General features: G+C 40.9%; 1 long non-coding RNA gene across 1 annotated transcript; it reads left to right on the top strand.

Moving 5' to 3' along the window:
- The first annotated feature begins 4,637 nt into the window (after positions 1 to 4,637).
- Positions 4,638 to 12,506, top strand: LOC107802896 (uncharacterized). The gene is made up of 3 exons (XR_012710122.1): positions 4,638 to 4,833; positions 5,156 to 5,291; positions 11,763 to 12,506. It is a non-coding gene; the product is annotated as an uncharacterized LOC107802896 (long non-coding RNA).
- Positions 12,507 to 22,730: the final 10,224 nt, after the last annotated feature.

Raw genomic sequence — 22,730 nt, 5'->3', positions numbered from 1 at the left:
TCACAGCACTCTCTGATGTGATCATATAAAGAAGACTGAGAAACCACGCAAGCCAATACCCGACTAGGATCCGAAATATCTAATCTCACGAACCGATTGGCCCAGGCCTGAACATCAACTGTAAGAGCTCTCTCCCCAACTGGAATATATGCCAAACTCCCCATACTCACGACCTTTCAGCTCAAGGTACCGGCCACCACATTGTCCTTTCCCGAATGGTACAATATAGTGATATCATAATCCTTAAGCAACTCCAACCATCTTCGCTGTCTCAAATTAAGATCCTTTTTCTTGAACAAATGCTGAAGACTACGATGATCAGTAAACACCTCACAAGACACACCATACAAGTAATGCCTCCAAATTTTCAACGCGTGAACTATGATAGCCAACTCCAAATCATGAACGGGGTAGTTCTTCTCATGGGGCTTCAACTGACGAGAAGCATAAGCAATAACTCTACCCTCCTGCATCAACACAAAACCAATCCCAACTCTCGAAGCATCACAACACACGGTATATGAACCTAAAGCTGATGGCAAGACCAACACTGGAGCTATGGTTAAAGTTGTCTTGAGCTTCTGAAAGCTCTCCTCACACTCGTCCGACCATACAAATGAAGCACCCTTCTGAGTCAACTTGGTCAAGGGCGATGCGATAGATGAGAATCCCTGAACAAATTGGCGATAATAGCCTGCCAAACCAAGAATGTTGTGAATCTCTATGGCTGAGGATGGTCTGGGCCAACTCTGAACCGCCTCTATCTTCTTCGGATCAACCTGAATACCCTTGTTGGACATCACATGCCCTAAGAAAGCCACTAAACTGAGCCAAAACACACACTCGGGGAATTTTTCATAAATCTTCTCCTCCCTCAATCTTTGCAACACAACTCTAAAATGCTCCGCGAGCTCTTCCTGACTACGCGAATATACCAGAATAGCATCAATGCAGACTATGACAAACGAGTCAAGATAAGGCTGAAGCATACTGTTCATCAAATACATGAATGTTGTTGGGGCATTAGTCAGCACAAAAGACATCACCAAGAACTCATAATGACATATCTGGTCCTGAAAGTTGCCTTAAGAATATTTGAGCCTCTGATCTTCAACTGGTGATAACCTGAACGGAGATCAATCTTGGAGAACACTCTCGCTCCCTGAAGCTGGTCGAATAAATCATCAATGCGAGGCAAATGATACTTGTTCTTAATTGTTACCTTGTTCAATTGCCTATAATCAATGCACAGTCTCATAGTGCCATCCTTCTTCTTCACGAATAGAACCGGCGCACCCCAAGGTGACACACTAGGCCGAATGAACCCTTTATCAAGAAGTTCCCGAAGGTGTTCTTTTAATTCCTTCAACTCTGCTGGTGCCATACGATACAGCGAAATAGAAATGGGTTGACTGCCCGGCACCAGGTCAATACCAAAATCAATATCCTTGTCAGGTGGCATGCCCGACAGGTATGTAAGAAACACATCAGGAAAATCCCTCACAACTAGGACAGAATCAATATTGGGAGTCTCAGCTTCGACATCCCTCACAAAATCTAGATACGAAAGACAACCCTTCCTAACCATACGCTAGGCTTTCAAGAATGAGATCACTCTACTAGGAACATAATCAGTCACACCTCACCACTCGATCCGTGGCACACCTGGTATAGCCAATGTAACGGTCTTAACATGACAGTCAAGAATAGCACGACATAGAGATAGTCAATCCATGCCCAAAATGACATCGAAATCCACCATGCTCAATAATAATAGATCCATTCGGGTCTTCAGACTCCAAATAGTCACCACACATGACCGGTACACACGGTCTACAAGAAACTATCGCCCACCGGAGTAGATACATGAACAGGTGAAGCAAGAAACTCATATGGCATACCCAAATAACGAGTAAAGTATGATGACATATAAGAAAAGATGGAACCGGGATCAAATAATACAGAGGCATCTCTGTGGCAGACTGAAATAATACCTGTAATAACAACATCTGAAGCAATAGCATCTCTGTGCATAGAAACAGGCCTGACTGCCACCTGATCGACCTCCCCCTTTGGGGCGACCCCTAGCTGACTGACCTCTACCCCTAGCTGGCTGGTGGGTGGTAGTGAGGTAACTGGCACTGAAGCCGATGGTTGACCCCTCTACTGAGATGAACTCGCAAGACAACGAGGGCACTACCTCCACATATGACCCATCTTACAACACTCATAACAACTCCCAGATGTTGGAGAATGGGATTGAAGGGAACCCCTCACACCGAAGTTACTAGCAGATGCGCTCGGCATAGAAGAGCCCTGAACTGATAGAGCACGGGACGAACTCTGAGCTGGAAGGGCACTAAGTGATGACTAGCCCTGATGAGAACTATGACTTGATGACACCCCACGATAACCTAGGCGAGCTGGCTGAGCATGCCTGAATGGACGGCCTATGCCATGCTGAAACTGACCTCTTGATGGAGTACCACTGTAACTACAAGATCCTCAAGGCCTCTTGGCCTCCCTCTCCTCTCGCTCCTGTCGATGAACAGACTCAATCTCATGGGCAATATCCACAACCTCCTCGAAAGTTGCACCAATCACCCTCTCCATGGTCATGAGAATACGAAGCTAATAAGTGAGGCCATCAACAAACCTCCTAATCCTCTCTCTATCTGTCGGAACCATCCAAATAACATGATGAGCTAACTTAGAGAACCTCATCTGCACTGCGTCACAGTCATCTTTCCCTGACGCAACCACTTAAACTCCCTACGCAACTCCTCTCTGCGGGACTGTAGCACATACTTCTCCATAAAGAGAACAGAGAACTACTGCCAGGTAAGGGGTGTTGCACCAACAGGACTACGCCTCTCAAAAGCCTCCCACCAAGTAAAGGCATCTCCCGAAAACTGATAAGTAGTGAAAGCGACCCCGCTGGTTTCTAGAATACTCGTTGTACGAAGCATCCTCTAGCATTTATCTAAGAAACACTGGGCATTCTTGCCCTCTGCACCACTGAAGGTCGGAGGCTGTAGTCTACCAAATCTCTCCAACCTGCACTGCTCATCTTCCGGCATAGCAGGAACTACATAGTCCTGAGCAGCTGCAACCGGCTGGGTTGGATGTGCCCCCGACGTCTGAAGTCCCTGCATGACCTACTCAGGTAAGCGAGCGGCAGGAGTCTGATTGCCTTCCCCGACCTGAGAAGTAGTTGTGGCTGTAGTGGCCGAAACCGACTGAGCTAGGCCAGTGCAAACTGATAAGATCTGAGCCAAGGCCCCTTATGAAGACCCGGAATCACAATGGGCACAGCTGGCGCCTGAGCTGGTGCTACTGGAGCGTCCATAACTGGGACCTGATCTTGAACTGGGGCAGCTGGTGGATCTGCAGGTGCTGCCCTAGCTGCTCTGCCCCTAGCACGACCACGACCGCGTCCTCGGCCTCTGGTGGCCATAACTGGTGGTACTAGTGGTCGTCCATCCTGACCGGTAGCGCGTGTCCTCACCATCTGTGAGAGAATAGAATAACAGAAGTTTAGTACTCGGATCAACAAATTCGCACGACAAGAATTTCAAGAATATGATGTTTTTCCTAAAGTTTCTACAGCCTCTCGATGATAAATACAAACGTCTCTGTACCGATCCGCGAGACTCTACTAAACCTGCTCATGACTTGTGAGACCTATGTAACCTAGGCTCTGATATTAACTTTGTCATGACCCCAAACTCGAACCTGGTCGTGATGGTGCCTCTCGTGAAGACAAGGCAAGCCGACACTTCCCATTTCCTAAATTATTAATAATTAAGCATTTAAGAAATAGTCAAAACCTAATAAATAGTTCAAAATAGCAGATAATATCATAAATACACGATAGAAAAACCCATCACAGCCCGATATCGGGGTGTCACTGGTCATGAGCATCTATAAAACCTAATACAAGTATAAAAGGTCTACAAACTATTACAAATGTCTGATAAGAGATAGAAATGATAAAAAGGGGGAAACACGGGACTGCGGACGTCAAGCAGCTACCTCGTGGACTCCGATATTTACCAGGAGCTCTCAACTCGCACTGGTCGGATCCGCAATGCCTGAATCTGCACACAAGGTGCAAGGAGTAAAGTGAGTACTCCAACTCAGTGAGTAACAAATGTAAGTAAAGACTGAACGAAAGAAATCACGAAGGGCACAAAGCATTCTATAATGAAGTAGTAAAACCATTTAAAATCAGTAAATCAGTGAAAGATAGGTAAAATTCTTTAACTCATATGTAATTTCATGAAAAGTCTTTTTCAATAATTAAGAAGGTAATTTACAATCAATTATGAAAAGTAAACACACAAAGGCTCGCCCCCCGGGTACAGTATCAACAAACACTACAAGAACATTGACTTTTAACGACCAAATTCTAACAAAGAAATTTTAATCCGGTCGTTATAAGTGTATCTACGACGACCAATTTTATTTCCGATCATCAAAATCAATTTTAGGAGTAATATTAACGAAAGGATAATTTTTGGTCATTAAAAATAATAAAATCCAGACGTTAAAATAATAAAGTCCAGACGTTAAAATAACAAAATTGGGCGCTATTTTTCCCCTCTTTTTCTGCCCAACCCACAACTGACCCACGCACCCCTCAACTCTCTTCCCACCCTCGCCTCCCCCCTTCCCCCAAAAGAACGTACTGTATGTTTTTATATAAGTATACAATAACTTATAGTTTGTTACAGAGCAATTAATAGCTAGCATCTCACAAATTGAACTCTACAAAGAATCACAATTTGGGTTCCTCTCTGCAACCTAGGTTTCATTCTCCTTCTCATCAAGGTAAGCTCTAAACTTGTAGTAAAATATTTTGACATTGGGCACTTTTTTATATTATCAGTTCTCTCTCTGTTTTTCAAATATTGAGTTTTTTCTTATAATTACATATGCTTCAAATTTATAATTATAGGTACGTTTTATGAGTATTGATGTTGAATGTGCCGAGCTTATTTCTTTATTTCCATTGAATTTTGCTCCTTACATAATAGCTATGTGTTTTCATCTTTAGAGCAGATTATTTTTTGAAATTGGGTTTGATTGCATATTGTTATTGGGAAAAAGCTTCTCAATATCTGGTCATGATTGTATTGTAAACTTTCTCTAGTGAAATTAGGGGTGGGCATAAAATCCGAGAAATCCAAAAATGTGCTAGAAGGGGAATTGCAGCAACTAGGATAGCAGTCAAGTTCTCAAGTCATAATGGAGGCTTGCAAGAATGGGCACCAAAATCTCCTCTTCAGGTCCTTCTGAAACCAACTTCGCCATACTTGCTCCATTTTAGGCACAAATATATGAATCAGATAAATTATTGGCTTGATATAAACTGCCTAAAGTCTATTTCTTGTAATTACCAGTTGTCTTTGAAAATCTACTTTAATATGCATCTAGAATAAGGTGAATTAATGTATATGAACAAATAGGTTGTAAGAAAGTAACTAATCTACCCGCAAAACAGGTCTATGTCCGAACCAAATTAATTCGATTCTTCGATACAAGTTCTTCGGTTTTCGGTACGGTCTTTGGTATTGAGATATCAATATTTCGGTTCTTCGGTTAGGTATTCAGTATTAAGGTTTCAAAATTTCGGTATACTAAAATACCAAACTTTTTTAGTATGCATATTAAGTAGCTTAATTTAATCAAATTTGAGTCCAACCCATAAACTAATGCAAGTTTCATTTTTCCTTTTAGCTTATCAGAATACATTGAAATTAATATTTCAGTGAAGTAATAAAATTAAGCTTGAGGAAATTTGGGTTATTTGCTGCTACTACCTCAATTCAATGCCATATTCTGTTTATTGCATTAACTTTTACTGATCTTTATAAATAGAAAACATTTTTTGTCTATCATTAACTAAGAATATTGATCTTCAATAGCTACTAAAAGACGTGTACTTACTGCATCTAATAAATTAGCAAGAATAATATGTGATTATCTCATAATATACAAGTGGAGAAGGGTAGAGGGGCGGGCCCATTATCCACCGAGTTTAAAGGCTGCGGTTGGTCCAAAGGATCGGCCCCAGACCGATTTCTCGGTCATCAATATATATATATATATATATATATATATATATATATATATATATATATATATATATATATATATACACACACACACACACACACATCTAGACTCAAAATACGTAGAATAACTTCTGCTTCGAACCACTTAAACAATAAGTAGAATTCCAGAATTTCACAAGGTCAACAGCGCTACTGGGAGTGGATTTTTCTGCATTTCCATTTTGTGAGTTTGTATAATCCGTTGGTTTACCAGATGACGTCTTATTTGTTACCTTTCTTTCATTTTGTTATATGAATTTGGTGGGATTTATGTCTGAAAACGGACAGTTGCTGCTGCATTTTTATGGAAATTTGTCATTCAAATTTGTTGTGTAAATTGATAAACCGATTACGTAATAGGCATCAAATCTCATTGAGGGAGCTCTGTGTTTATCTCAAAAGTGGAGCATCATATTTTGCAAAACCAATTAAACAGATAAAAATTAGTAGCTGATAAGCCAACAAGTTACCATCTTTAATTTGAAATTGAAACTTGTGAAAGTACTTAGTTTTAAGCTCTTGATGACAAAAAGCAAGACTTTCTAACTAGGGAAAAGGAAAAGTTAATGGCAAGAACACAATCGATTATGCCGGAACTGGTGCTAGAAAAATTAGAAATACGGTTAATCAAGCCAATATTTGTATAAACTACAAAGAGTGCAAGTCATGTTAGATTACATTAATAAAGATAATTGACAATCTAATGTATTCATAAATTCTTAATTAACCTGTTAAATTATTTATGCAACTATATGAATATTCATAGATTCTTAATCTATGTAAATGAATTTTATTCCATTTACTTCTTACTTCTTTTGCATTATTTTGTTAATATAATTTTATTATATACATATTATGCATGTACTAGATTATGACACTTGACAAACAATGGATGCAACTTATTCATGATTGACTTGATGATGCTTATAAACTTGGGGTGGAGAAATTCTTGGATTATGCTTTCACAAGACTAGGAGAAACATACACAATACGTTGTCCATGCGTCAAATGTGGTAATGCATATTCAGGAACGCATGAGCAAGTTAAGTCACGTTTAATAGTATATGAAATAATCCAAAATTATACTTTGTGGTATCACCACGGGGAGAGGTTAGGTGAGCCACAATCAGATTCTGAGCTTGCAGATAATAATGATGTTGAAGATAGTGATGGTGAAGATGAAATACATGGGATTTTAAGAGATTTATACCCCAATTTCGATAGAGACAATATAGAATCGGGCGGTGATGATTTTGTTGAGGAGGAACCAAATCCGGAAGCAAAACTATTTTATAGGCTCTTAAAGGATTTTGATCAACTACTGTACGAAGGTTCAAAAAATTCTAAACTTTCTACTGTGATTAAATTACTTCACATTAAAAGTATTAGTCGTTGGTGTAATGAGTCATTTACAATGTTGTTGAAAATGTTAAAGAAAGATTTGTTGCCTGATGAATCAAACTTGCCTGCTTCATATTATGATGCAAAGAAGATAATTCGGGACCTTGGGCTTTCTTACATGAAGATTGATGCATGTAAGAATGATTGCATGCTATATCAGAAGGATGATAAGCTTCTTCAATTTTGCAAAGTTTGTGGTGCATCTAGGTAGAAAGAGGATAAATGTAGCGGGGAAATAAAATGTAGAAGATTACACAAGATATGGATAATGAAACATAAGGAAGCTGAAAATGGGGAAAACGGAGCGGTAACTCATGAGACGACGGGCCGGGTCGTTACATCATCATGGTAAAAGATTTGATGATGGTATTATAAGGCACCCAACTGATTCAATAGCATGGAAAACGTTTGATGAACTTCACCAATCGTTTGTTGTTGAGCCTCGTAATGTTCGACTAGGACTTGCTACAGATGGTTTTCAACCATTTGGAAATTCCAAAACTCCATATAGCATTTGGCATTTAGTACTTATTCCTTATAATTTACCACCTTGGCTATGCATAAAGAAAGAGAATTTTATTTTGTCTATGCTTATCCCTGGTCTTGAGAGTCCGGGAGATGCTATTGATGTTTATCTCCAACCTTTGATCGGAGAATTAAAGGAATTATGGGAAACTGGAGTGGAGTCCTTTGATGCGTCGGCTAGAAAGAGCTTTATGTTACATGTTGCTTTGCTATGAACCATTAATGATTTTCCAGCATATGCGAATTTGTCCGGATGGAGTACAAAAGGTAAATTGGCTTGCCCTTGTTGAAATAAAGAAACTTCCTCAATTAAGTTAGAAAATGGTAAAAAGCAGTGTTATATGGGCCATAGACGCTTTCTACCTCTTGATCATAAATGGAGGAATGATAAAGAGTCATTTGATGGCACTAAGGAGCGACGATTACCACCAAAAATATTATTCGGCGAAGATATACTTGGTCATGTGGCTGATTTAGATGTGTTACAACTAACAAAGGATCCAAAGAAGAAGATTCAAATATCACACGAGAGCAGGGGTGATAATTGGAATAAGAAGAGTATTTTCTTTGATCTTCCATATTGGAAAAGTCTATTGTTGCGTTATAATTTAGATGTGATGCATATTGAGAAGAACATATGTGATAATATTTTGGGAACACTCTTGAATATCAAAGGAAAAACCAAAGACACCATAAAAACTCGGCTAGATTTGCAAGCGATGAATATAAGGAAAGAATTGAATCCAATAAAAAATGGGGATAAATATGCCTTACCAACAACATGTTACACATTATCTCCTGAAGAGAAGTACAAGTTTTGCGATTTTTTAAAAAATCTGAAGGTCCCGGATGGATTTTCAACAAACATTTCTCAGTGTGTCAACCTTAAGGATCGTAAAATTTCAGGCTTAAAAAGTCATGATTGCCATATTATTCTACAATATGTTAGCCCCACTTGCGATACGTGGAATGCTTTGCAAATCTGTGAGTGAACCACTTATTGAGTTGTCTTTATTTTTCAACATTCTTGGAGCGAAATATTTAAGCATGGAAGAATTAGAACGAATTGATGGCCAAATTCCGAAAACTGAGTGCAAGTTAGAAAAGGTATTCCCTCCTACTTTTTTTGATGTCATGGAGCACTTGTCAATTCATTTAGCTAATGAAGCTAAGATTGCTGGACCTACTCAATATCGGCATATGTATCCAATGGAGCGATACATATACTTTATGAAGTCTTTAGTTGGTAATAGGGCTTGCCCAGAAGGTTCTATTGCAGAGGGATATTTAGCAACTGAATGTTTGACCTTATGTTCAAGGTATTTTAATACAATGGAAACAAAATTTAATCGCCTTGAACGAAATTGTGATGGTGGTGTTGTAGAATGTGATGGAGGTTTAACATTTTTTTGTGAATCTGGAAGAGCTTTAAGAGGTGGCAAACCATGTAGATTTGATTCATATGAATTCGAGCAAGCACATATTATATTTTAAAGAACTGTGATGAAGTTCAACCATTTCTCGAGTAAACAATGATTTAATCCAATAATTTACTTACACTTTCTAACTTTTTTTATTTAAAATGACATATTATTCTTCAATTTTTGTAGAGAGTTTTCACAAACTCCAGCTAATAACTCTCAAGAAACTTCGGATCGGCAATTCATTAGTTGGTTAAAATAAAAGGTGAGTACTAATAAGAAATTATTAGTTTTCAAACCAAGTATGCAAATAGTATTTGTTAAATTATGTACTTGTGCATGATAGGTTGCAGGTCTGCACAAACACGATGATAGTAAGAAAATGACAGATTTGGTCTCATTGTCACGTGGTCCTACGCCATATGTAACAAGTTTCCATGGCTACGTTGTTAATGGATATAGGTTTCATGTGCAAGACTATGATAAAGGTTTAAGAACCCAGAATTGTGGGGTGGTTGTAGTTGGTGAGACAGATAAAGAGAATAAAAATATTGATTACTATGGAGAACTAACCGAGATTCTCGAGTTACAATTTGTTGGAAGCGGAAGAGTGGTTTTGTTTCGATGTAAGTGGTTTGATATATATGACGAAGAAAAGGGAGTTAAAGTAGATGAATATGGCATTGTAAGTGTTAACCGCCAACGCTTTCTGAAAACAAATGAGCCTTTTGTATTAGCCAACCAAGTATCACAAGTATTTTATGCTGATGATCTTTCCAATAAAGGATGGCATGTTGTACAAAAAGTTCAACCTTGTGATTTTGTTGACATTATGAAGGAGTAGGATAGTGATTTTGAGGAGTTAGATAATTCTACACAAATGAAAAGGAAACGAACTCATTAAGGTTTGGAACTTTATCATGTTTGCTTTTAATTTGTTAAACTCTTTACAATGTTCATATTTGTCTACCCATTAATCCTTTCCATCAGAGTTTTGGCGACCATGGCCAACCTGGTGTGGACTCTTCCCTTTTTTCATTGGGAACACTATCATCCCCAGAAAGTTGGGGCGGATTTAGGGGGCGCAAGGGGGTTCACCCGAACCCCCTTCGCCGAAAAAATACACTGTATATATAAGGCAAAATCTGTTTTTTACCTCTATATATTAAGTTTTGAACCCCCTTAACACAATCCAAAAGTGTAGTTTAGTGGTCAAGGGGTTCAAAATCTACATAAGGTCATGAGTTCAATTCCCACTAGATACAAAAAAATATTTTGAACCCCCTTCGTGGAGATCCTGCCTCCGCCACTGGACATATGTATACCTTACTTTAGTGGCATAGGCTTTATAATCTGTTCTTTTCCCAGTTTCTATATTTCTTTTGGAAAAACTTAAAATCCTAGAACCTTAATTGTACCCGATATATTACTGAAGAGGTGTTGTCTTAGGATGCATATGTGTCTGGGAGTCAAATAGCTGAAACAACTAGGACAAGGATCAGAGTGGACAAGTATACTGCTCATGTTCAAGTCATCCTAGGAGGAGCATGAGATGCTTAGAGGTCACATGGAAGACAAGTGTTGTGTTGCCAATTGGCATAGACAGTTTGGTGTCTGAGGACCAAAACGATTTCACCAAAGGGACTTGGGGGTGGGAGGGGGAGAGGGGGAGGGAAAGTTCTGATATCTCCTCTGCTTCTCCTGTTCGTGATGAAAAGCTTTAGCATGATGATCAAGAAGGCTTTGAGCTGGAATGGTTTAACTTTTTGGAAACGTAAGGATTCCTCAAACCTGCATATCTCACATGACCTTAGCTAGATATTGAGCTAACTCTTTGTGAGGCAAATGAGGTGCCAATAGCATCCTTAGGAGCAGTGTTACTCCAGGTTATGAAGGTGATACAACAGCGTAAGAGATGCTTTATGTGTGAAAAGTAAGAATAGACAATCAGTCACCTGCTCCCTCAGTGAAAGCTGGCTACTGATCTATGGAGCACGTTCTCCAATCTCTCTGGACTCCAGTGGAATATGCCTAACTATTTGGGGTGCAATTATATCTGTGAATAGAATTATTACTCATTAGAGTTTCCATGTTTCAGTTGTTGGAAACAATTGTGAAGAATTGTGGGGATATTTTCATATTCCAAATATTGTTTCTTGTTAATACATTTAGGTTATAATGCACTCCCATGCCTCAAAAAGAGTCAAAGTGCTAGTTGGCATCCCTTTTTTATTGACAAATTGCTGAACTATTTTTTCTTATCAAGTTAGCTTAACAATTTCTTTTGTTGTATTAGGTTGAGATGAATCCATCAAAATCTCAGAAGTTTGAAATGGAATCAACTTCAAAGACTGTTAAGCATTCATTTTTTGCACCTGGCACCTTAGCAAGGGGACGAGGGCAAAGCTTCAGAACTTTGGATTCGGTGAGAGTAAATGCTGAACAGAGACTCCCGATTGGCAAAAGTAAAATTTGTAATGCACCAGCTTCTTATTTGAACGAACTAGCTCAGAATAAGAGTCTTGCACCTCCTGGTTTTGATACACTAGGAGATGATGTTTCCGTCCCGCAAGAAGTTGAAGTGATGCAAGACACTTAGAGAAACGAAATAAGTATTTCGTTGTTTCAAGTTGTAATATCTTTTTGTTGTTATTGCACTGCCACTTGCCACTTTTTTACTGTTTGACTTAAATTTATAATTATCAGGTTCATGCGTATCTGAAAAGGAAAAAAAGTGAGAGGAAAGAACAAGTGTAAAAATGTTCTAGGACTCAAAGTTGGAGAAAAGTTGAGTGTCACTTTCTACAACGATCGAGTTGTTGGGAAGCATTCAACCTCATTTGTGAGACACATAGGTATATTAGTTTGTGACTATAATATATGCCCACTGCGCGTACATTCATGGGCGGACATTGAAGAATATAAGCTGGACCATATGTGGGAAGCTGTTACTATAAGAATTTAAAGTACTATCTTGTTGTTTTGCGTTCTCCTTTTCTTCGTTCACAAATGAAAATAAAATACTAGTGACTTTACATCATTACATCTGTCGAGTTCTTATTTTTTTTGGTTTATAGGAATTCAAAAAGAGAATTAAATGAGTAGAAACATATAGTTTATTGTGCTTTCCTAAAGAACCCCAATATCTTTTTTCTTCTGCATCATAAACTGAGAAAAATATCTATTTCTTAGCAGTGTCTTTTCCTATGCTCTTTATTGCATTTTTTCTCATCATCAAAGGTAGTAAGAAAAGTTTCCCCCTAGAAAGACAATAATATCCTTTTTTTAGTACAAAAAAATCATCAAATCTTGTCATTCGTTATGTTAATGAGTACTGATATACTTTTAGAAGAAAAGTATCTATGTAATAGGAACTAGAAACTTTTTTTGAAATGGTATAAAGTATTAAAGATATAAAAAATCAGCACTCCGAGAGTGTTGTGGTTACATCCCATTAGGTAAATCAGTCTTCTTTGGTTGCTTGTTGACTCAGATGTTCGACACGTGAATGCTTCTGAGGCCCGACAACATCACCCAAATACCCAAGGATTGAATTCTTTGAAGAAACAAGGACCAGTTTAGTTCGCCTCTGTATCCTGCTCATTACAGCTACCTTGGCTTCCTCCTCCTCTTCCAGTCTTGATTTCATTTTCACTTGCCCTTCTTCCAACTGTAAAAAGACCATGAACAAGTTATACAACACTAGAAACCAACTACAGCCATATATTAATCCCCAAAAGCTAATAAAGCACATATGTCTTTAAGCATGTAGTTAGCTGAACATAACATATTTGACCGTTAGCTGTAGATGGACTTTACCAAATAGTTCAACTTGAGAAGTTGATGTTTCAAAGTCAAAAGTAAGTGTTCAATTTGCAAAACAAGATGACATGACCTGTTGAGGCTTATAGTAGAGCATTTTGTTTGCTGAATGTATATTATGAATCATATCGATGAATCTGCTATGCTCTCATGTTGTTTTGGAATGTTCATATAAGATCGAATTATGATGTCGAGCGTGTTTTCGCATTTAATAATCACGTCATCTTAAGATATAAATTAATTTGTCACTAGTAACTCTCAAATATTTAATTTCATATTGTTGGGTTAATTTTTCTTCTTTGTTTATCTCAAACTTTGGAGTTTCATGTTTGATGATATTTTTAAATATTATAGGACAAATTTGATAGTGCTGACATAAATAGTCAAAGAGATAATGTCTTAAAACATATGAGAAGCTTATAGAACAATTGGAGAGGATCACTACACTTGATTGTGAGTCTAAGCCATTGCGCGACGCTCTAAAGGATGTGCCAGAGGGGGTCGACAAGAGTAATTGGGAATGGTTGGTCAAGGAGCACTTCTTATCTGAAAAGTTTTAAGGTATGGCTTCATAAATATTTATAGCATCTTAATTTTTAAGCGGCTGACCACACCTTCTATTTTTTGTTGTTGTTATAGGAAAGAAGTATGAGAAACTCAGTGAATAGGTCTAAGTTGATTATGCCTCGTCGTACGGGCAACAAGCCTATCAGAGAGATTATTTACGAGCGGGTAAGTAAATTATGCTATTGTATTAAGAAACCCCCTCTTTGTTTAAAAGAATTGTTTGACTTGTTTATTTAAATGCGAAGGGAGGCAAAAATGGTAATCCACCAGATATGGTGACTATTTTCTTTGAGACTCATAAGAAGGACGATAAGCTTATCGAACCTGAAACCAATGAATAAAATATGTATGTTGATTGATAAATTTCATTTTACACCCTTCCTTTTATCAAAGTATTACATTATTTCAAAGATTATACTTTTTAGGCCGAAATTCAAGAACTGGTACAATCCGAGCCGTCTCTTACAAATATTGAGGTTGTAGAAAGGTGCTTTGGACCTCAATGCAAGAGCAATGTTGTTAGATTTGGGGGTGGAATAACCGCTAAAGAGTTAGAGGTGGTAATTCCTCTAAGGCTGAACTGTTGGATGAGCTGAATGCAACTCGAAAAGAAAATCTATAACTAAAAACACGACTTGATAACTTGGAGAATACAGTTGCACAACTTGCAAGCACATACTCTGGTCAGCCTTCATCAACACCATCTTCAACTGAACCAGATACATGCATTTGAAAGGTTAGTAAACTTTTACCAACTTGTTACAATTATCACATGTCATATTCATTTATTTATCCACCTTGTCACTTTCTATTACCAAGTCTTTCTTTAAGCAAATTATAGTTCCACTATTGTGACGACCCTGCTAGTCGTCTCATGAGTTACCGCTCCGTTTTTCCCTATTTTAGCTTCTTTACGCTTCGTTATCCGTGTTTTATGTGATCGGGTAGATTAGTTCGAGTTCGGAGAGGATTTGGTAAGAAATGAGACACTTAGTCTCTTTTAAAAAGGCTTAAGTTGGAAAAAGTCAACCGGATGTTGACATATGTGTTATAAGGCTCGGAAGTGAGTTCTGATTGTTAGGTTAGCTTCGGGATGTGATTTGTGACTTAGGAGCGCGATCGGAATGGGCTTTGAAGTTGTATAGAAGATTTAGGCTTAAATTGGCGGTCCCGGTTGATAGGCAAGATTTTGATATATGGGTTGGAATAGAATTCCGAGAGTGGCAGTAGCTTCGTTGTGTCATTTGGAATGTGTGTGCAAAATTTTAGGTCATTCGGACGAGATTTGATAGACTTTTCGATCGAAGGCATAATTTAAGAGTTCTTGGAGTTCTTAGGCTTGAATCCCCTATTAAATTGGTGATTTGATATCGTTGTGAGCATCCCGAGGTTTTGAACAAGTTTGAAAAATGTCATGGGATGTGTTGGTACAATTGGTTTGAGGTTCCGGGAGTTCCGGGAGTTCCGGGTAGGTTCCGAGATGTTTTAGGCCGAAAATCATAGCTGTAGCAGGTCCAGAAGGGTTGCAGGCCTCAGAACTCACCCACGCGGACCGCACAAAAAGGAGTGTGGCCACGGTATGTGCGACACGGACCGCACAAAATGAAGGGCGGCCGCGGTGGTTTTGTGCGGACCGCGGTGCTTTTGGGCGGACCGCGGTGGTTCGGTGCGGACTGCGGAGGCTTAGATCTGAGGGGTACTCTATAAATACGAGGTTTTGGGTTTTATTTAATATTTTGACCTAGAGAGCTCGGATTTTGGCGATTTTTCGAAGGTTTTTCAAGAAATTCATCGCGGTAAGTGATTCTAACTCAGATTTGGCTAGAGTATAAGGATCTATCGTTGAATTCATCACTTAATTCATGATTTGGGATGGAATTTGGGAAGAAAATTGTGAAACCTTTCAAAATATAAAATGATGATTTGAAGGACGAAATGGTATTGGAATTGGAAATTTTGGTATGGTTAGACTCGTGAGGATATGAAGATTCTGAAAATATAAATTTTACCCGATTTCGAGACGTAGGCGCGAGGCTCGGGTTTTGCTAATTTCGAGATTTATGATATTTTTTGAATGTTTTCGCTTAGGCTTTGTTCCCTCATCATATTGTGATATATTCGTTTTGATTTTGGATAGATTCGACGCGCGTGATGGCTAATTTGATGGGCAAAGGCGTCGCGAGCTAGAGAATTAGCCGGTTCGAGGTGAGTATTGATTGTAAATTATGTCCTAAGGGTTTGAAACCCCGGATTGCACATCGTAGTGCTATATTGAGGTGAGACACGAGCTGGATGATGAGCGTGGGGTCTTTTACTACTGGGGATTGTGACTTGGTCTGTCTCGATTGATGATTTTACCGCGTATTTGATTGAAATTTATTTGTTATCATCACGATTTGAGCTGATTGCCATATTTGGGCTTCGTGCCAACTATTTGAACCCTTCGAGATTTTTATCACTAATTCTTCACTGCTTTGACCTATTATTTCAACTCAGTCATGTTGATGTCTACTGTTTTACAAACTCAGCCACTTTTACTCAGATTTGAAAACTTATATGATATTTCTAAATGATACTTTGGGCTGAGAACTACTGTTTTACTAATGCCCAAGGGGCTTGTGATGATTTTCGGACTGAGTGAGGCCGAGGGCCATATGTGAGGATATGCTTAGTGATATGAGGTCGAGGGCCTGAGATACTTTATATGACACGTGATGACATGAGTGATGTGAGGCCGAGTGTAGAGTGATGATGCCACGAGGTGGCTTGATATAGCGTTTGGGCCGTAAGGGGCCCCTCCAGAGTTTGCACACCCACAGTGAGCGCGGGTACCCATTATGATCTGAGAGTGAGCCCGAGAGGCTGATACTGTTCTAAGTGATTGATACTAGGCCCGAGGGGCTGATACTGTTCTGAGCGATTGATAATGTGCCCGAGGGGCGGATTTATACTTGTTATTTACCTGTTTTACTAGTTTTAAAAAGGGATATCATTTGATTTCTTCACTAATTTATTGCCTTAAGTGATTTTACTGCTTGATATGGAATTGCTTTGTGCCTTTACATGTTTTCATACTTTCAGCCATTATTTATAATTGTTACTCACTGAGTCGGAGTACTCACATTACTCCCTGCACCATATGTGCAGATTCAGACATCGCAGAGTCCGCTCTTGAGTGTTGATTCTCCTAGTCCAGGCAGTGATTCGGAGACTACAAGGTAGCTATTGGCGTTCGCAGCCCCGTGCCTCCCTTATCTTATCATTTTCATGTTTGTTAGAACTATTGTATCTGGTTAGTGTTCAGTAGACTTGTATCCGAATTTCTTAGTTGCTCATGACTTGTGACACTCCGATTTGGGCTGTGTCGGAATGGTTCTTACTGAGGTTATCATGAATTCTGCAAATTATGGATATTATATCATGCTTTAGAACTATTTATGATAATTAACTGTTTAAAAGAGGTGTTCTATTTGGTCTGGCTAGCCTTGTCTTCATGAGAGGCGCCATCACAACCGGGTTCGGGAATTGGGTCGTGACAAGTTGGTATCAGAGCCTAGGTTACATAGGTCTCATGAGTCATGAGTGGGTTTAGTAGAGTCTCGCGGATCGGTACGGAAATGTCTGTATTTATCCTCGAGAGGCTGCAGAACCTTTTTAGGAAAAACTTCATTTTCTTGAAACTCTTGTCATGCGATGGTCCGAGAACTAATCTTTTGTTATTCCATTCTCTCACAGATGGTGAGGACGCGAGCTACCGGATGAGGTGGAAGACCACCAGTGCCACCCACTGAGGCCACCAGAGGTTGTGGATGTGGTCGTGGTTGTGGCAGAGGCAGAGCAGCGAGGGCAACACCTGTAGATCCACCAGCTGCCCTTGCTCCGGATCAGGCTCCAGCTATGGATGCTCCAGCAGTACCAGTTCAGGCACCAGCTGTGCCCATCGTGATTCCGGGTCTTCAGGAGGCCTTGGCATAGATCTAATCAGTTTGCACTGGCTTGGCTTAGGCAGTTTTAGCCACTACAGCAACAGCTACTTCATAGGCTGGGGGAGGCAATCAAACCCCCGCTTCTCGCACACCTGAGCAGGTAGTGCATGGACTACAGACATCGAGGGCACCCCCAGCTCAGCCGATTGTACCATCTCAGGAGTTTGTTGTGTCAGTTATGCCGGACGATGAGCAACATCGTCTTGAGAGGTTTGGTAGACTCCAGCCTTAGTCATTCAGTGGTGCTGAGTGCGAGGATGCCCAGGGTTTTCTTGATAAGTGTCAGCGGATGCTCCGTACAGCAGGAATTCTTAAGACTAGTGGTATGGCATTTACCACCTTTCAGTTTACTGGGGCTGCCTTCACGTGGTGGGAGGCGTATGAGAGGCGTAGGATAGTTGGAGCAGCGCCCCTTACTTGGCATGAGTTCTCCACTCTCTTTTTGTAGAAGTATGTACTGCGGTCTCGCAGAGAGGAGCTGCGTAGGCAGTTTGAGTGGTTGCGACAGGGGGATATGATTGTGTCATAGTATGAGTCAAGGTTTTCTAAGTTGGCTCGTCATGCTGTCTGGATGGTTTCGACAGATCGTGAGAGGATCAGGAGATTTGTTGATGGCCTTAACTACAATCTCCCTATTCTGATGACTAAAGAGAGAGTTTTGGTGCTACGTTCGAGGAGGTGGTTGCTATTTCTCGCGAGATTGAGACGGTTCGCCGTCAGGATCGGGAGGAGAGGGAGGCCAAGAGGCCACGAGGATCTGGCAGTTACAGTAGTGCTCCTTCGAGGGGCCAGTTCCAGCATGGTAGAGGTCATTCTTTTAGGCCTGCTCAGTCAGCCTGCCCAGGTTATTATGGGGTATCTTCGGGTCATGGTTATCACGATACTCAGCAGGGGCAGTCATCACTTAGTGCCCTTCCATCCCAGAGTTCATCTCGTGCCCTGTCAGCTCAGGGTTCTTCTATGCCAAGTGCATCAACTGGTTACTCCAGTGTGAGAGGTTCCCTTCATTCCCATTCTCCAGCACCTGGGAGTTGTTTTGAGTGTGGAGAGTTTGGATATGTGTGGAGGCAGTGTCCTCGTCGTATTGCTAGTTCATCTCAGCAGAGGGGTCAGCCCTCGACTTTTTCTCCAGTTACCTCACCACCCGCCCAGCCATCTAGGGCTGAAGGTCAGGCAGCCAGGGGTCGCCCTAGAGGGGGAGGCCGATCAGGGGGTGGTCAGGCCCGTTTCTATGCACTTCCAGGCAGGCCAGATGCTATTGCTTCATATGCTGTCATTACAGGTATTGTTTTAGTCTGCCACAGAGATGTCTCTGTATTATTTGATCCCGGTTCCACCTTTTCTTATGTGTCATCATACTTTACTCATTATTTGGGTACGCCCCGTGAGTTTCTTGCTTTACCTATTCATGTATCTACCCCGGTGGGCGATACTATTATTGTAGACCGTGTGTACCGGTCATGTGTGGTGACTATTAGGGATCTGGAGACCCGGGTAGATCTATTGCTATTGAGAATAGTGGATTTTGATGTCATTTTGGGCATGGATTGGCTATCTCCGTGTCGTGTTATTCTAGACTGTCATGCTAAGACAGTCACTTTGGCTATGCTGGGTGTACCGCGGATCGAGTGGCGTGGTGTGACTGATTATGTTCCTAGTAGAGTGATATCTTTCTTGAAGGCCTAACGTATGGTTCGGAAGGGTTTTCTTTCATATCTAGCATTTGTGAGGGATGTTGGCGCTGAGACTCCTAGTATCGATTCTGTCCCAGTTGTGAGGGATTTTCCCGTTGTGTTTCCTACAAACCTGTCGGGCATGCTGCCAGACAAGGATATTGATTTTGGTATTGACCTAGTGTCGGGCACTCAGCCCATTTCTATTCTGCCATATTGTATGGCACCAACAGAGTTGAAGGAATTGAAAGAACAACTTCAGGAACTCCTAGATAAGGGGTTCATTCGGCCTAGTGTGTCACCTTGGGGTGCACCGGTTTTGTTTGTGAAGAAGAAGGATGGCACGATGAGAATATGCATTGATTATAGGCAATTGAACAAAGTAACAATTAAGAACATGTATCCTTTGCCTCACATTGATGATTTATTTGATCAGCTTCAGGGAGCGAGAGTGTTCTCCATGATTGATCTCCATTCCGGTTACCACCAGTTGAAGATCAAGGATTCAAATATTCTTATGACTGCCTTCAGGACCAGATATGGTCATTATGAGTTCCTTGTGATGTCTTTCAGGCTAACCAATGCCCTAGCAGCATTCATGCATTTGATGAACAGCGTGTTCCGGCCTTATCTGGATTCGTTCGTTATTGTATTCATTAATGATATTTTGGTGTACTCGCATAGTCAGGAGGAGCACACAGAGCATTTGAGAGTTGTGTTGCAGAGATTGAGGGAGGAGAAGCTTTATGCAAAATTCTCCAAGTGTGAGTTTTGGCTCAGTTCAGTGGCTTTCTTGGGACACGTGGTGTCCAGCGAGGGTATTCAGGTTGATCCAAAGAAGATAGAGGCGGTTCAAAGTTGGCCTAGACCGTCCTCAGCCACAGAGATTTGTAGCTTTCTTGGGTTGACAAGATATTATCACCGGTTTGTTCAGGGATTCTCATCCATTGCATCGCCCTTGACCAAGTTGACTCAGAAGGGTGCTCCATTTGTATGGTCGGACGAGTGTGAGGAGAGCTTTCGGAGGCTCAAGACAGCTTTGACCACAACTCCAGTATTGGTTTTGCCATCAGCTTCAGGTTCATATACTGTATACTGTGATGTTTCGAGAGTTGGGATTGGTTGTGTATTGATGCAGGAGGGTAGAGTTATTGCTTATGCTTCTCGTCAATTGAAGCCTCATGAGAAGAATTACCCTGTTCATGATTTGGAGTTGGCCACCATAGTTCATGCATTGAAGATTTGGAGGCATTACTTGTATGGCGTATCTTGTGAGGTATTCACTGATCATTGCAGTATTCAGCATTTGTTCAAGCAGAAAGATCTTAATTTGAGGCAGCGGAGATGGTTAGAGTTGCTTAAGGATTATGATATCACTATATTGTACCATCCAGGAAAGGCTAATGTGGTGGTCGATGCTTTGATTCGAAAGGCAGTGAGTATGGGGAATTTGGCATACATCCCAGTTGGGGAGAGACCTCTTGCAGCTGATGTTCAGGCCTTGGCCAATCGGTTTGTGAGGTTGGATATTTCGGAGCCCAGTTGGGTGTTGGCATGTGTGGTTTCTCGGTCTTCCTTATATGATCGCATCAGAAAGCGCCAGTATGATGATTCGCATTTGCTTGTCCTTAAGGACAGAGTTCAGCATGATGATTCCAGAGATGTGACCATCGATGATGATGGTGTGTTGAGGATGCAGGGCCGGATTTGTGTGCCCAATGTGGATGGGCTTAGAGAGTTGATTCTGAAAGAGGCCCATAGCTCGTGGTATTCTATCCATCCGGGTGCCGCAGAGATGTACTAGTATTTGAGGTAGCACTATTGGTGGAGAAGAATGAAGAAAGATATTGTGGGATTTGTAGCTCGGTGTCTCAACTGTCAGCATGTAAAGTATGAGCATCAGAGACTGGGTGGCTTGCTTCAGCAGATGGTTATTCCTGAGTAGAAGTGGGAGAGAATCACTATGGACTTTGTGGTTGGACTTCCTCGGACTTTGAAGAAGTTTGATGCTATTTGGGTGATTATGGATCGGCTGACCAAGTCCGCGCACTTCATCCTTATGTGTACTACCTATTCTTCAAAGCGGTTGGCAGGGATTTATATTCTGGAGATTGTTCGGTTGCATGGTGTTCCGGTTTCTATCATCTCAGATAGAGGTACTCAGTTTACTTTGCAGTTTTGGAAATCTGTTCAGCGAGAGTTGGGTACTCAGGTGGAGTTGAGCATAGCTTTTCATCCTCAGATGGACGGACAGTCCGAGCGTACGATTCAGATATTGGAGGACATGTTGCGTGCTTGTGTTATTGACTTTGGAGGTTCATGGGATGAGTTTCTACCGCTTGCAGAGTTTGCTTACAACAACAACTACCAGCCGGTTATTTAGATGGCTCTGTATGAGGCTTTATATGGCAGGCGGTGTAGATCTCTAGTTAGTTGGTTCGAGCCTGACGAGGCTAGACTATTGGGGACAAATTTGGTTCAGGATGCCTTAGAGAAGGTGAAGGTGATTCAGGAGAGGCTACGTATAGTGCAGTCGCGTCAGAAGAGTTATGCGGACCGGCAGGTTCGAGATGTGTCCTACATGGTCGGTGAGAAGGTCTTGCTGAAGGTTTTGCCCATGAAGGGTGTTATGAGGTTTGGGAAGAAAGGGAAGTTGAGTTCGCGGTTCATTGGGCCTTTTGAGGTGCTTCGAAGGATTGGGGAGGTGCCTTATGAGCTTGCTTTGCCACCCAGCTTGTCGAGTGTGCATCTGGTATTTCATGTTTCTATGCTCTGGAAGTATATTGGGGATCCGTCTCACGTTTTGGACTTTAGCACGGTTAAGTTGGATGATGATTTGACCTATGATGTGGAGCCAGTAGCTATTTTGGGTCGTCAGGTTTGGAAGTTGAGGTCAAAGAATATAGCTTCAGTGAAAGTGTAGTGGAGAGGTCGGCCCATGGAGGAGGCTACCTGGGAGGCCGAGCGGGAGATGTAGAGCAGATATCCTCACTATTTGAGGCTCCAGGTATGTTTCTTGACTCGTTCGAGAATGAACGTTTGTTTAAGTTGGGGAGGATGTGACGACCCGGCCAGTCGTCTCATGAGTTACCGCTCCGTTTTCCCCTATTTTAGCTTCTTTACGCTTCGTTATCCGTGTTTTATGTGATCGGGTGGATTAGTTTGAGTTCAGAGAGGATTTGGTAAGAAATGAGACACTTAGCCTCTTTTAAGAAG

This window comes from Nicotiana tabacum, chromosome 6, assembly GCF_000715075.1.
Source record: "Nicotiana tabacum cultivar K326 chromosome 6, ASM71507v2, whole genome shotgun sequence".
Lineage (NCBI taxonomy): Eukaryota > Viridiplantae > Streptophyta > Magnoliopsida > Solanales > Solanaceae > Nicotiana > Nicotiana tabacum.
The sequence above is the reverse complement of the archived record's forward strand: the minus strand, read 5'-3'. Positions and strand labels throughout refer to the sequence as shown.